Below are 17326 nucleotides of genomic sequence, written 5' to 3' on the forward strand. Positions count from 1 at the left end.
GGCGGGGCGGGGCGGGGCGGGGGCTGCAGCTACTGGCACAGGGAGCCTGCTCACTGGGACTCCTGTGGCAAAAAAACTGGAAGTGGTGCTGAGGCTCAAGTGGTAGAGCTCTAGCCTTGAGAAAGTCCAAGGATAGTGCTCAGGCCCTGAGCTCAAGCCCAGGACTAGCAAAAATAAATAAATAAATAATAAATAAATAAAAATTATTAAATACTAATAGAACTGAAATCCAAGGAGTGTAAATATTAGTAGAATTTCAAAGACCTTGTATGCTCTTTATTTCTAAAGGAAAATGAATTAATACTATAAAAATGTTATAGTAAATACTTGACCTGTGGAAATGATTTTTCTTAATATAGTTGAGGTAATGTATAGAGGGGTTACAGTTACATTCATCAGGTAGTGGGTACATTCTTTTTTTTTTTGCCAGTCCTGGGACTTGAACTCAGGGCCTGAGCACTGTCCTTGGACTTTCTCAAGGCTAAAGCTCTACCACTTGAGCCTCAGCCCCATTTATGTTTTTTTCTATGTTTATGTGGTACTGAGGGATTGAACCCGGGTCTTTGTGCATGCTAGGGAAGCACTCTACCAATAAGCCAAACTCCCAACCCAAGGTGCATTCTTGAACATTGTTACCACTTCCCATGTTTTTCTCCCACTTTTTCCCCTTGGAAAGAGTTTTTGTTTTTGTCAGTCATGGGGCTTGAACTCAAGACCTGGGGGCTGGTTCCTGACTTTTTTGCTCAATGTTAGTGCTGTATCATTTTGAGTCACAGCTCCACTTTCATTTTTTGAGTGGTTATGCCAGGAGGAATGTTATTTGCTCAAGTGTCAGAAGAAACATGCCATATTTCTTTTCTGTAAACCTTTAAATATAATAGCACTAGTTCATTTATGAGTTTGAAGAGCTCACCTGAGAACAGGGTTGATTTGGGGATTATTGCCCAACCACAACTTCTGGGGACACACTCAGAAGAGAAAAGAAGTAAGTGATGATCCCTGTGTGTTGTCTGAAGGATGGGGTCACATGCATGCATAGAAACAATGTTTCAGGCCAATGGTGGATGTCTGGAGGTAGGACTTAGATATGGGCTTTCAATTGTCCTTAAGTATCAAGCAGTGCTGAATCCTACCAAAGTTGACACCTACTAATTTTGAGAAAAGTCACAAGGAAAGCTTGTGTTTTCTATGAATTGATGTTGAACAGGAGAGTGCAGGAGTCTTAAGTCAAGACAAGCTAGACAAGTACATAGAAGTTTTCATACTAATGTTATGCTTTGTGTTATTATTTGCTTTATTATGTTTATGCCAACATCCACAGAGAGACTCTCTGTTATTGCAGATTCTTCCAAGGTATAGGATTCCAAAGATTTAGTGCTCCTGGTTGTAATTTAATGTGTTTGGTATGATTGTCATCACAGTCGATGTGGTATAAGACACTGAATTGGAGATATAAAAAAACAACTTATTTAAAACTTTTAAACCAGACTAACACAGTCAGCTAAACACTAGTAGAGAAACAAAAAAAATAGAAAAATTAAGTATGATCCTTCCTGTTCACTCAGCAAAAAAGAATTGAATGTATTTTTTAGTATATGTAAGCAAAATGTTTTATTTTATTTTTGGCATAGTTTAATGTTTTTTTCATAAATTTTTATAATGATGGGGAAGTATATTTAGGTTAAAAATGTCAACTAGGCATTAATTTAAAAACCTGATCCTTTTCAAAGAATAAACTACTAAGATTAAGATAGTAGAAAAATATTAATAATGTGGTATATTGAGAAGTAAAGAGATCATAATTAACAAACACAGAAAAATAATGAAGGCACTGTGTGTGTGTGTGTGTGTGTGTGTGTGTGTGTGTGTGTGTGTGTGTATGGTGGAAGATACCTCATGAAAGAAGAAATATATATTTATAGCAATGGGAACTGAACTGTTCTCTTCAGATGCCCAGAGGTAATACATTACATGAGCAAGGTGTGAGTATGAAATTTTCTACTTTTGAAGCTTTATCAATTATCAAGGCCCTTCTGTGTTACTATAGGTCTACAAACACCTTTCGAAATTCTGTTTATGACTGTGCAAATTTGTTAGCAGTTGACTTTTCCTGCTTTCCCAGGCTTCAATAACCTTTAATTATATACGAGGGCTTCATTTAGTTGTTGCGAATATTCTAGTAGGTGATTTCTAAGCTCTAAATTAAAGTCCCTAGATTTTTCCAGAGTTGTTGATCAGTGAAAGTATGGTTTTAGATGTATCAACACAAATCTTATCTTCTGGAATTTCATTGTTGGACAACTGATGTACAAGCCAGCATACTAGCCTAGCTCTTAATAGTCTTGTGGTCTTATTATCCATTCTAGGGTATTCTACAAGATGTCAGCACTTGAATCCTCTAGGAATATTTAAATAATGTAATATTTGGACATAGGCCAATAGTTCATTCCTTTTCCATAGAACAATAATCCTTGGCCAATGGGTCCAGAATTTAGACAGGATCAATTTTTAAAAGGATCCCACGTAAGAGGTAATCCTAGGTATTTTTACTTGTTCTCATTCTTCCCAATTTGTTTCTGTAGATCCCAGGTACACTAACCAACTTCTGGTCTATATTTGTTACCCTGTGGATGCTTGTTAGTGGCAATCTGTTTTCCAATGTGGGCCCTTCTCTCACATGCTCCACTGGGATTAATAACCTTGGCATGCCTAATAAACCACTTCCTTTGGAAAGTCTTCTGACGCTTTGGAGTGTAGTAGACCTTGTTGTACTCTTCCACGTGGTTATCTGTTTCTACTTTACTGTAATGTCTGGAATTGCAGGTCTTTTAAAAAACTATATACACATTTTTTTCTTGCTAGAAGGTAATCCTCTTAATAGCAAAAAATATACATGTTATGCTGGCACTTCAATGCCTAGCAATCATTGTTCAAAAATAAACAAATCCATAGGCCTTTGATGATGGAGCCTAGAGGAGTTACCCATGGAAAAATCTGGTGCCATCTGCAGGTGCTGTGAGAAAGTGAGAGGGGGCGTGATGTCCTCTCTCAGAGGCTCCTGAGAGGAAAATCCTTTGAAACTAGCCAAGGATTTAATATTGGTAGAGCATTTGTATTCACAGCACAGACTCCTCTCACAGATTGTTTTTTTTACTGTTATTATAAAGGTGATGTAAATTGAGATTATAGTTACATAAATCAGATAGTGAGTACATTTCTTTTGGACAGTCTCACCCTTTTCTTCACTCTCTCTCAGTTTTTTCCTCCCACCCCCACCCACAAGTTGTCTAGTTCATTTTCAACGTAGTGTTTAGTGATTACCACTGCTGCAGTGGTTCACTTCCTTACCCTCCCAATGACATATAAATGAACATAGGACAAAAAGAAGAGAAAACTTACAACAGCGACAAAGAAAAGAATCTCGTTTCCATTTCTTGGAGCTCACTTAGATAAAAACTTGATGTGCTCAGAGATACATAGGCCATGGTACCTTTGTGTTCTGTTCTTAAGTCTATCTGCCTTTGTCTCACTGTGTGGGAATGACTTGAGTCTTGTCCCAGTGTACTTTAGACCTAGCTTCCCCATGTGAGATACAAGTTGTGTCGTTTGGGTCTCTGAACTTGCCTAACCTCCATTAACATGATTTGTTCTAGGTCTATTCATTTCTCCACATCTATTGCTGATTCTAAGAAGGCTGTCTAACTTTGAGCTAAGCCACTTAGTGGTTTTGACTCTGGCCACTGTAATCTTTTTACCACCTTACCTTGCATCCCTACCCTAGTATCTTATTTTAGTGATCAGGGGTCAAGAAAAGCAAAGTGAAAAGAGGGCACAGGAAGTAGAATGGAGACAGCAGATCAGGTCCTGCTCATCACTACAGATTTTCTTTCCCCTTGGCATGGCTTCATACCTTTTTTCCAGCTTTACAGGCTGTGGCTGGCTACAGGAAAATAAGGCTTTCCTCTAGATAACATTTTCTAGTCTTATTTTGATATTTTTATGAACATCGTATTAAATTATCTAGGGACATGCAAGCCTATTCTTCCTATAAGGGCTTGTGAAACCTGTACTATGAATCATTATATCTAATTTTCTTTCAAATCTACAGGCTTTTTATCAAAATTTATCAATTTTATTAATATCACTTGTAATGTACAAGAGTCATGGCAAACCTAAGAACTTTTTAACCATATCATGATTATCTTAAGAGTCTCCTTGTTGGGTGCTGGTGGCTCATTCATACCTGTAATCCTAGCTACTTAGGAGCCTAAGATCTGAGGATGGCTGTTCAAAGCCAGCCCAGGCACTACAGTCCATGAGACCCTTATCTCCAATTATCCACAAGAAAACCAGAAGTGGGCTGTGGCTCAAGTGGTAGAGCACTAGCCTTGAGCTGAAGAGCTCAGGGACAGTGCCCAGGCCCAGAATTCAAACCCTAATAGTAAAAAGGGAAAAAAAATAGTCTCCTATTTTTTTAATTTTTTGTATCAATGCTGGTCTTGGGCTTTGAACTCAGGGCATGTGCTCAGTCCTTGAGCTTTTTTGCTCAAGACTAGCACAGTACCATGTGAGCCACAGCTCCAGTTCATTTTTTTTTTTTAGAGAATGGAAAATACGAGTCTCATGAGAATTTTCTGTCCTGTCTGGTTTCAAACCATGATCCTCAGATCTCACTTCCTGACCAACTACAGGCAACAGTGCCTGGCTAGGTCTTCTGTTCTTATATAAATCAGAGCGTAATAGATTACTTTTTTACCACACCTGAAATTCTTAGGCAAAACTAAGTGCTCAGCAATCTATTTTCTGAAATAAGATGCACATTAATGATAGACAATTCTAACCTAGTTGGCTAGGGATTATGAGCTATATATCTGATTATAGAGATTTAAATGTAATCAATTTTAATAGCCTCAAGAAAATCTGTAATATTTTCTAGAAGCTAACGTCCCAGTGGTGTGATGCTTTATCTCTAGGCAAAGGATGAAGAGGGAAGCATTTGTCAACTAGATAGGATATTCTCTTCTATAGGATACCCAGAGTTCATTGCCCCTGGCTTCTTTCTAGATCGATCCCATTGTTCTAAATGAATGATGCTGTCACAGCTGTGAAGAATGACTAGGAGTTTTGTAGTCAGGACTGGATATAATGGAAGTGCCCTAGCAGCTTCCTGGGCTCCAGCAGGGCAGCAAGATTAAATTTGAGCTCGAGTTTTGAAATGATAAAAAAGCTGTTTGACTGCATTTTCAATATGTTTATCAGGAGAAAGCTGTAAATATGAGATAACTCCTGCAAGAAATTTAGAAGTTGAAATGAGCATCTAACAGTCTGAAAGGAATCTGCTGCCGTTGAACATTACTCATGTTTCTATTGCCGAGCACCAACACTGCACTTTTCCTCCCAGAATTATTTTTAACTAGCTTGGAAGTCATCCACGTTTAACTCCTCTCCAAAGCAATTCTGTAAATGTGAGAGGGGCTAGCTAGGTTCTGATTCAAAAGACAGGTGTACCTGGATGTCTTTTGTATAGCTGTGAATATCGACAGGATGGTTCTCACTTATCATTCTGCAGTGGAACAGCTTAAGTGTGAAATGCAGTTCCTTCCAAAGGTGATGAAACCAGCAAGGCAGCTCAAAGGTAAAGCCATGCTAATGCACACATGCTTATTTTACTTTTTTCTCTCCTCAGAAAATATTCAGGTAATAAAATGAAAGCTTTAAGATGGGAGACATTAGAGACAGCAGTACATATTCAGTAGGAATGACAGTTCAAATTTAACATGGAAAACATGTTCAATACACCAGTGCAAAATAAATACAAGATAAGCCACATATAACTTCATTTGAAACGTGCCATGAAATAAATTGGCTATTACCAACTCATGGTTTATCAAGAAAGAAAAAAATGACTATACATTAACGAATGAAGAAAAATAGGTGGAATCTGATCTAACAATTATTTCTGATGGTCCTTTGCTTCTTATTTAAAGAAAAAAAGCTAAATTCCATTGTGTCTTTTTCATCTGCTATCACATTGATATTTTAAATATTCAAACATTATAGCATTCTCACTTATAGGAATATTACAGACTTCATAGGAAACTTAGACATTTGACTAAGTATGTTTAAATAATGGGACACCAAAATAGATTATATATTTAGTATATTGAATATATGCTACAATGAATATATATATATGTGTGTGTGTATGTTTATTGTTTGTGAACATTGCTTTTAAAATAAATGTTCATCTTGAGTAATGTTTTCAAAAGAGTTTGTTTACCAAGTGGGAAATCTCCAATTTATTCAATTTTTAGGACAGTTTCAAGAATATACTGTTAATTAAGACCAGTCCCAGTGTAAAACCTCACATACCATCCTTACCATAAACTACTCAATCACCTGATTAATTTATTATTACTGTTGATACTATCTGTCTGGTTCAATGCAATCCACTGAAAGGATTGGATTTATTCACTAATTTCTATGAATAAAATAGAGCTTAAAGGAACACCTGTCAGGCATGATGGCACATACCTGAATCCCAGATATCCAGTTGATTAAGACAGGAGGTTCTTTTAAGCCCAGGAATCAACTGGAAGCCATTCTGAATAACAGAAAGAGACTCTTTAAAATAACAAAAGAAGAGATGGAAAGAAGAGAAAGAGGAGGAGGAGGAGAGGAAGAAGAAGAAAGTTGGAAGAGGTGGAAGCAGAGGCAGAAAGAATAGGATGAATTAAATAAGAAATTAGATTTGGGAGTAGAGCTGTGGCTCAAGCTTCTTGATCTATCCTTGAGCAAAAAAAAAAGCACAGGGACAGACCCATGTCCTGAGATCAAAGTCAAGGAACATCCCTCACTTACACACACACACACACACACACACACACACACACACACACACACACGCACACACACACACACACATGCACACACACTAGAAGTTTATGTTATTAACACTGTAAATCAAGCAGGCTTGAAAAAACAAAATGTGACTTTTAAATTTTCTATTGAGCTGGACCTGTGGGCTCACACCTGTAATACTAGCTTCTCAGGAGTCTGAGGATCAAGGTTCAAAGCCAGCCTGGGCACAAAAGGATCTGAGACTCTTAGCTCCAATTACCCTCTAGAAAAGTATGAAATGGGGCTTGGCTCAATGGTAGGTTGATAGATGGTAGGCTGAAGAGCTCATGGACAACACCCAGGTCCAGAGGTCAAGTTCCACAACCTGGATATCTTTATCAAAATACCATTTTATTGCACATTAGAAATTATTTACCTATGAGTTATAATAGAATTATGCTAGGAATCATCATTTCACAGGAGGTTTGTGTTTTATAGACACATATGTGATGAATAAATGTTCCTCATAAGTTATCATTTTAGTAACAACACAAATCATTTTCATTTTCAAATGAAACCAATCCCTATGAGAAGGCTTTCACAAAATTGTATGACACAATTTGAAATTACCTTTATTTTTCCTCCTTTCTGGAAATTGATTATTGCACCACAATTTTCCCATTCCTTGAGCTGCCATCTGGATATTTCAGACTTTGTGGTCCAGAAGTCAATCAACCTAATGCACGACTGTAGCCATCTGGAGAAAATCCTCACCTGCAGCGTAAAACATGATTAATTTCTTGACAGGTACACTTGAGTCTTCCTCTTGTCCCCCTAGTCTATCCTCACTCTTCGGAGTTTTGTGTGCTTTTCTTTCATCATCTACATGGAAGAGCCACTGTTCATAAAACTGTCCTTGTGAAGATTTATCTCTTATTATTAGTTTGCTGTGCTGCAAAATCTACCTTATGTACAAATAAATGAAATGAGCAATCTGAACTGTAATAAAGAGATTTAACACAATATTTGAGAATATTGATTGAGACTGTTGGTCTTTGTTTTCTTCTTTTAAATTTTTTTCTCATTTTAGTGTAGATTTAGGCATCTCTTTACTATACCTTTTTACAACTGGGGAGTGGAGGGAATTAACTTGGTTTGATAGAGGCATTAGACAAAAAAATAGGAATTCTGGAGAAGAAATTAATGACAATTTTCAAAATTTAGGAAATAATTATAACTTGGATAATAAATAAATATTACTTTTATATGGTACGTTGCATAAAGACAGTCCTATTCACCAAGTAAAACATATTGGTTATGGTATATTCTGGTGAATTTATCTGTGGATAAATAGGTAAAATATCAATACATGAATGCATGATTTCATCCTAAGGGATGTTTTGTGGAAAAATGTATGAAATACTGGTTAAAATTCATTAGTCTGAAAAAATAGAGGTTAAATCATCATAAATTCAGTAAGTCTATATGTGTATAGATTACACAGAGAAAAATAACCATGTCTGTTATACTATATAATTCTGTGGAGCTTGTGAATTGGCTATGCTTGTAGTTTTCTCAGATGTTTCTTGTTGTCTGTGCTATAAGCCATACAGGATACAATTGAAAAAAAATACTTTTAAGTGTGAAGTACCCTTCGTGACAAATATATTTGGTGACAGTTTTAACTGTAGAATGATTCACAAAGGTGACTTCTAGGATGGCTTCATGTTAATAGAAAAATAAGTTCCATGCACAGTATGTTTGAGAAGCACTGACCTAGTGGCTTTCCTCATATTTTAGTGCTTGTGCAAAATGGTAGTGGACATGGTGAGTTTTCTTTTGTTTTTGTTTTTTTTTTCTTTTTCTGTTTTGCCAGTCGTAGGGCTTGAACTCGTGGCCTGGGCACTGTCCCTGAGTAATTCAGCTCAAAGCTAGTGCTCTACCACTTGGGCCACAGCACCATTGACTTGGTAAGTTTCTAAGAATGTGTCCTTTTCTAAAAGTCATGAAACCAGGTGGTGCTTTTTTTCAAGATAATATTAGGCTTTCTTTTTCTGTGGTGTAGGCTTTTTAAAACTAGATTAAAGAATTCTGGAAATGTAGTTATCATTTTCCATCACTGGTTATACAGTTGAAGACATTATTAGCAATTATTTGTTTTATGTTAACTATTTGTCAGATATATCACAATCCAAACATGACCAAGTCTTGAGATCCTTTGAGAGATTCTGTAGAAATGATTGAGCAGTCAGTATGCAAATTCTAAGTGGAAGATGTATAACTGTAATATCAAGCAGAATTAGGTAGGTAGGTAGGTAGGTAGGTAGGGAGCAAAAATCGTGTTCTCCTCCCTTCAGGGTTTAATGACTTACTGGAGGCATTCAATCATTGAAGAGGCACCGAAGAAAGTTTCTTTAATTTTTTTGAACCTAAGAATCCTAATCTCTGCAATTGTCCTAACAACTGCCATCCTTACTTTTTTTTTCTTGTGTCAGTTGTGGTGCTTGAATTCTAGGCCTGGGTGCTGTCCCTGAAATCTTCACCTCAAGGCTAAAACTCGAACCCTTGAGCCACAGCACCACTTCCAATTATCTGGTGGTTAATTGGAAATAAGAATCTCATGGGGGGCCTAGTGGTAGTTTTGCCTAGTGGTAGAGTGCTTGCCTAGCTTGCACAAAGACCCAGGTTTGATTCCTTAGTACCACATACTTAGAAAAAGCCAGAAGTGGTGCTGAGGCTCAAGTGGTAGAGCTCTAGCCTTGAGAAAAATCCAAGGACAGTGCTCAGGCCCTGAGCATAAGCCCAGGACTGGCAAAAACAAAACAAAAAAAACCCACACACACAATTAAAATATCTGGGGCCGGGAGTTTGGCCTTGTGGTAGAGTGCTTGTCTAGCATGCATGAAGACCCGGGTTTGCTTCCTCAGTACCACATATGTAGCAAAAAAAAAAAAGCCAGAAGTGGTGCTGTGGCTCAAGTGGTAGATCCCTAGCCTTGAGAAAATCGAGGGACAGTGCTCAGGCCCTGATCCCAAGCCCAGGACTTGCAGAAAAAAAAAAAGAAAAAGAAAAAAAAAATCTCGTGGGCTTTCAAGCCTGGGCTGGCTTTGAACTATGATCCTCAGATCTTAGCCTCCTGAACTAGGATTAGAGGTGTGAGCTACTGTTGCCTTCCTTTCCCTTTGGAAAAAGATGACAATAATACATTTGGAGATAATTTTATGTGTTTGAAGATCTGGGAAGTAATAGTAATAACTATAATATATATGAATATATGTATATATGCATATATGTAATATATATAAATATATATATATATATTATAAGGGACGGTAGTAAGGCAAGAAAAGGCCGGTGTAGAGCTGCGATCGCGGAGTCGCCTTCCCGGAGCAGTTTGTCCAGGCCTAGCGCCTCCAGGAGCGGGGTTGGCAGTCCCAGCCCGCGGGGCCACGCTGGGGTCCTTACCTGCCCTCAGGCCGTGCTTGCAGGGGTCGCTGTGGCCGCGGCTCTGGACCGAACATTTCAAGAAATGTTCTACTAGAAAAAAAAACAGCAGAGTATGGAATGGAATAGAAGCCTGATAGGTGACAGAAATGAGGGATAAAACCATTCAAACAAGAATAAGGCACCTTTGGTGATCTTTGGTGATGGTGTCAGGAAAGAGAAAGGTAGAATAAAGTAAGGGTGATTTCTTCTTTTTAGACAATTGCGGCCTAATTAACAACAAAATGAGGCTTCGCCAACGTGGCAACGATGAAGAACTGCTAAGTACAATTTGCATGCCTGGAGCAGGGATTAGATATGGAGGATGGTAAGGGGAAGTACTGTAGAGGATAGGTAGACGGCAAACCAACGAGTATCAGGAACTCTTATACAGGAACACATGAATTAAATAGCGTTCCATAGCTCCGATGAAGTTTTAATAAGTAGAAAATGTAAAGGAAGTTAATAGAAGTCAGGGAGGCAAGCTTGGAGACTAAGGTAAAGAGGAATGCTAGGTCTGTTACAGCAATAATGGAATGGAGATGAGGACGGACATTTGAGAGGGCTTGGGAGCAGAAATAGGAACACATTGTGAACTCATAGCCATTTCAAAGGGAATAAGGTGATCTTAGGTTGGGTGGCTCTGGAGCCTTCTCAATGAAAACAAAGACGGGTATATTTGAAGGGAAGATAATAGCTTCAGCGGCAGATATTCTTAACAGTAAGAGAATAAAACATAGAAAAAAGAATTGCAATAAATCATCAATCACATAAACCACAAATATGAGGAATTCAACAAATTTTCAAACTGATTGGCATTGCTCTTCAATTTTAAAAGATGTTCAAGTATTTTGGGCTACCAGTCAATTACAGAAACACTGACAGATCTGAAGTGTGTGATGTCATTTGTTGTGCTAGACTACTACTGTTTGGAAAACAAACAAGAAAGCAACTAGATGTGGTTTGTCTGCATAAATAAGCAGCATAATTTGGAAAAAAAGATTTCAGCATTTGCACTTGGCCAGTGAAATGATAACAAACTAGAAGATTCCTTTAAAACAAGATGAAACTATGTTAACTTAAGCTATTACTATGCAGTGTAAATAAGGTGATATTTTCCATCATCTCAAAATTCCATCAATGGTAGAGTTTATGTGTATGAGCATCCAGGAGAACTTGAGGTCAATCCACAGGAGATGCAGAAAGGATAATTGAACCATGAATTACTTTATCATCATTGTTAGATAAGCACATTACTCTTTAATAAACCTGAACTTTAGTAACTATTAACAACAAAAATCAAATGGAGGAATGTTAGCTAAGAAGATATGTAAATGTTAATCTGTACTGTGGCTAGCTCTATGAAGATTCTGCTCAGACTGAGTTACTCAAACTTAAGATATAATCAAGAAGACAAAATATGCATTAAAGCAAAGTAATGAGAGAATGGTCCCTAAGAAGAAAATAGTATAAGTATAGGCCTTAATGTAGACTATTGGGATTGACTCTCAGTTTCACTCTTGTGTAACTTTAATAATGTAATTATACCTGGTGAGCCCCTATTTTTCTCATCTATACAATGTGATGTTCTGTCTACTTCCCAAGTTGCTATGAAAATTACAGACAAAAAGATATGGACTGTGATAATGTGTTACTATGTGCCTTATGCATAGTAACCATTAAATATTTTCTCTAGCATAATTATTATTGTACTAATTAAAGAGAAAAATGATGATGATATGCAAAAAGCTCTCAAAAAACACAGAAAATTGTGCCTGAATCTGATGGGTTTTGTGTTGAATCTTGGAAAACCACATAAGCTTTGTGAGGTGAAAAGAAAACAGAAGCTATTTACAAGTCCCTGGTTCATTAATTATTCACTAATATATTTTAATACTACATGTGAAAACATTGAATCATTGCTTGAGATCAGGTACTAACGGTCATGACATATTACATAGGTTTGATTCAGTAAATAACGCTTCATTTTAGAAAACCTTGAGACATGAATGAATATGTGATCATTCATGAGTAATTGATATTTCTTCTATAATTTAACTAGGGCATGTTTGGAAGACCGTGAAGCAAGTCAGATGCAATATTTTAAGTTGAATACACTAATGTCTGAATCTGGCTTTCCTGTTCCCTAACATTGTAACTCTTTTGTCAATTAGAAAGTTTTCTGTTAAAAAGTCTACCATTTTGATGAAATTTACAGGCCTAATTCAGTCACACAGACAATCGATTTACTTAATTGAATTCGTTTGGAGAACTTTCACTTAATTAATTGATTTTTTTAAACCTCACTTGGCTAACACCAGAGTACTTGAATGTAGTTTTCAAGGCCATAAAAAAAGAGACTACTGTTCCCCTTACATCTTATAATCATCTCAGGTCATGTATATTTTCATGGAAATCAGTCCAAACATAAGACAAAAATGGGTATTCCTTTTCACAGGGAAATATTTGGGAAAAGTTTCCTTCTCTACTCTTTCTATTCCCATGTGTATGTCCACTCTTTCTTTCAGTTGAAGTATATCATGAAAGAAATATTATTAGTGAACTTTTACATTTGAAAAAATAGCCTATATGTGAAAAATACATTGGAAACAGCTGATAGGAAGAGGAACTATTATAAAAATGATCATGGTAAAATTTTATTTGTACTTTTTATTCTCCCACCTTATCTAGCACCCAAAATACAATTTTTAAAGATGTCAATTGAGAAAAGGTCAGAGATATTATCAGGATAATTTGCTTCCATTCCCTGAAATGCTGATGGTATTTATTTAGAGCATTCCACTTTCTTTTCTACCCAATGAGTCTAATTTTAACAAGTCACCATTCTCAGCTCTGCATCTGTTGTTTTGTTTGGTGGAACACATTTGTTGAGCATGTTCACCAACACATTCTGATCAAGTATTGTTTAGATTAATACAGCACAAATGCGTACACCTGCATCACAATTTTCATTCTATTTCACTTGAAAAGTGTTCTTCCTTGCAGAATATAGATGAGTTTCATGGTTGTCAATGATGATCTTTACAAAGGATTTTATTAGTCTAAATGACAACCTTGTAATAATGAGGCACACACAGCTCTAATACCAATGGCAAAAGTCATAAGGTGATGCTTTGAGGGGCTAGGACATGTTCATTTTCCATATTTCAACTAGAAGCAACTCTTACAAATTTTTTTAGCCATCCACACCAAAGACCAAAGTTGGCAAATGTATTTTTTTAGCTTTTATTATTAAGGAGTTGTACAATGAGATTGTAATTCCATGTCAGATTATGAATAATATATATCTGGCTCAGTGGTACTCCTTCCTTCATTCTCTTCCATTTTCTCAGATCTACACTTATTCTCAGGCTACATAACTCAGTTCCACAGAATATGTATTGGATATGATTAAAACCTTTTTTCACCTGCTTTCTCTCTATTATGTGGCTCCCCATTATTGAACTTCCCCCACAAAAAAGTTTCTGTTTCCTGGTATTCATTTTGTGCAGCAGTTTCTTCATAGGAGTCATACCTTTGGATTTCTCTCCTAACTATACCATCCTTCAGCCAGTTTGCTTATATCTACATGCATAAACATCATAGTGCGTTTTTAAAATTCTAGCTCTCACTACCAGGTAAGTCAAGAGAGAAAACATGTGAGTCTCTCTGAATCTGGCTTTAAAAAATCAATTTGTTTTCAATTTCTTAGCATCTTTTAAATTTGGATCTTCATGACAGTAATTATACAGCTCTAGTCACAGAAGTCCATCATGATATTGAACTCAGGGCTGGGCACAGTCCTTGAACAGTTTTTGCTAAAGGCTAGTACCCTACCAGTACGAGCCACATCAGCCTTCCCACGTATCTTTTATATCACATAGGATCATATAACAATGTGGAGACATTTTTAAGTGATACTAAATAGGCAATACTCTTCCGTTTTCCAATTTAGCACCAATATGAATCATCAGATGAATAGGGCCATTGGGAGAGAGGAAAGCCAAGGGAAGAGTAAATGTGCAAGTATAAAGCAAGATGAATGAAAATTAGAAGTCACAAAGTTATAAAGAAACGATGTGCTAGACAATCAGTATAGATGCAGATGATAACTGGTCTTGAGCTTTGGTAGACCTCTCCCTAGGAAGACTTCCAGAGAGAAGCTTAGATTGTTTCTCCCTTGGATGGTCAGGATTAAGCCAGGAGATAACCAGGCTATATAGAATTAAAAATTAAAAAGAAGTATTTTTTTGTTGAGAATATAGAATAAGGAAGGAAGAAAGCTAAATTCTATATTTAAGAAAATCAAAATAAATAATAAATAAAAATGATATAATCAATATGAATAAAATAATAAATGATAAACAAACAAAATATAAAGTGTTTTGCCTCTCCCCAAATTAAGGTTTTAGTGTGGTTTTATGTCATGAGTGATTACAAACTTCCTTCATACAAAGTCTACATACTGCAATCAGTTAGAATACTTATTATTGATGATTAAAACTAATGGCAGTAAGCCATGGAGTTTTCTCTTCTGTACTTTCACAATCTTCATAAAATTCTAAAAGGTAAAGAAAATTATCTTCATTTTACTGTTTAAGGAAATATATATGAAGAAATGAATCTCATAAAGTTGAAGTAATTTCCCTGCATTTCAAGGTTGAAAATGATAGAATTTGGGGCTGGGAGTTTGGCCTACTGGTAGAGTGCTTGCCTAGCATGCACGAACACCAGGGTTCGATTCTTCAATACCACATACATAGAAAAAAAAAGCTAGAAATGGTGCTGAGGCTCAAGTGGTAGAGCTCTAGCCTTGAGAAAGTCCAAGGACAGTGTTCAGGCCCTGCGCTCAAGCCCAGGACTGGCCAAAAAAAAAAAAGAAAATGATAGAATTCTACTCTTTAGGTTATATTATTTCTACAGGTCACCTTAGGATCACAATGACTTTCTTTTTAAACTTAAGTTTAAGAAAATTTAACATAGCATTATCTGTTTGAAACAGGACATTAAGTACCTAATTATAGTGCCTCTAATGACTACATACAGTTCTGAATTACATACATACTTAAACATTTTATTTATTTATTTATTTAGGCCAGTCTTGGGCTCGAGCTCAGGGCCTGACCACTGCCCTTGGACTTTCTCAAGGCTAGAGCTCTATCTTCTGACTATTTATTCTATGTATGTGGTACCAAGGAATCGAACCCAGGTCTTTGTGCATGCTAGGCAAGCACTCTCCTACTAGGCCAAACTCCTGGCCCATACTTAACATTTTTAAATTACATGATTTTTTTTCTCAAATTCATTAGCCACACCACACACTCTAGCATTTTAAGGGGGTAGGAAAGTTGTATTTGTATTGAATATTTTAAAAAGAACGAAATGGGAGCCAAGACATATGAAAGGGTATCAATGTATGGGAATTAATGCACCATCTATCTGGCAAATATAATGTAACCCTTCTATTAATTACAATAATAAATTTATGAAAAAAATAAAAAGAACTAAACAACAACAAGGTAAGATATTTTGGAGTCAAAAATAATGTAGACTGGGCCGGGTGTTTGGCCTAGTACTAGAGTGCTGGCCTAGCATGCATGAAGACCGGGCTTCGATTCCTCAGTACCACATACATAGAAAAAGCCAGCATAGTGAAGTGGCTCAAGTGGTAGAGTTCTAGCCTTGAGAAAGGCCAATGAGAGTACTCAGGCCTGAGTTCAAGCCCCAGGACTGACAATAAAAGAAAAATAATAGCGTATATAGAATAGCACTCAAGGTAATATTCACCCTCAAAGAGACAGACATCTTATAGAGAAGAAATTAGCACAGCTTTATCAAAATAGTTTGTGATAGAGTATGGAATTTGCCTTTTGGGGGATGAATTTAGTTAAAGCTACTTTAAAAGAGTAGATGAAGCAAGCAATGGGAAGAAAAAGTATACTCTGTTAAGATTCAATTTATGCTATTCAATTCTACAATGGCCCAGCAGCAATTATAGCCAAATGATTATCAGCTGTGGCCTAGTAGCTCACTGAGATCTGCCTGAGGATGAAGGAGGTTACTTCACTTGAGAATACTTTATTTTCAAATAAGTACCTACAAACATCCACTCTGTCTTTACATGAAGTGAGCCCAAGAATACCCTTATTTCTCTATGACTGTGTATTGTAACCCCAAAGAAGTTATTCATGAGCTTACATCTAAGACATTAAAACCAGAGAAGCTGGTCTCTCAAGGAAATAAGTTTGTACATGATTTGCCTTTATTTGAAATTTATGAAACTAATAGTAAGAATAATACACAAATCTATTTGATTCTTTACTTTTTTATCAAAATGTCTCATGTCTATGATGTACAGATTACTTGCATTAGAGACAAGATTAAGTACAAATAGAATGATGATCACTTTAAAAAAAATTGATACTAAACACAAGAACTTGTCTATTCTCATTATCTTGTTTTGCCAGTCAGTCTAAACATTGAGCTGAACAATGTGTTCTACTTGGAGGTCAAGCAAAAGTGAACTGAGATATAGTTATGCCAGTGTACAATTAAAGATCACTCTACAGAATCAAGCCATGAAAGACAGGCTTATGAATAAGTATCTATTCTTTGGTCAGGCATAGAACATCATTCTATGTACTAAATGCATTTTAGTAAATATTAGTAAGACAATAATGCATTGAGCCCAAATGTATAAATTCCAGTCTAAAAGCAATATTCTCATATTAATCACTTCCAGTCTGTTGGATGTTGGATAAATTTTACTGTGGTTAGTAGTTTCCTACCTTAAAGTTTAAGCCCCCAAATCTTGAAGTACAAGGGAAAAAGGGAAGTTTGTTTTGATAAACTACTTAATAGTAATAAGTGCATTTGGCAGCCATGACACTTCTATCACTAATAACAGCAAGTGACTTAATGTTAAGTCAATGACTTTTATAGGAATTTGAATTACTAGATGTGGTCACTGTTACATTACAGCTGGAAATCAGCATGGAAATTG

This window comes from Megascapheus bottae, unplaced genomic scaffold (assembly GCF_031878675.1).
Source record: "Megascapheus bottae isolate mThoBot1 unplaced genomic scaffold, mThoBot2.hap1 HAP1_SCAFFOLD_40, whole genome shotgun sequence".
Lineage (NCBI taxonomy): Eukaryota > Metazoa > Chordata > Mammalia > Rodentia > Geomyidae > Megascapheus > Megascapheus bottae.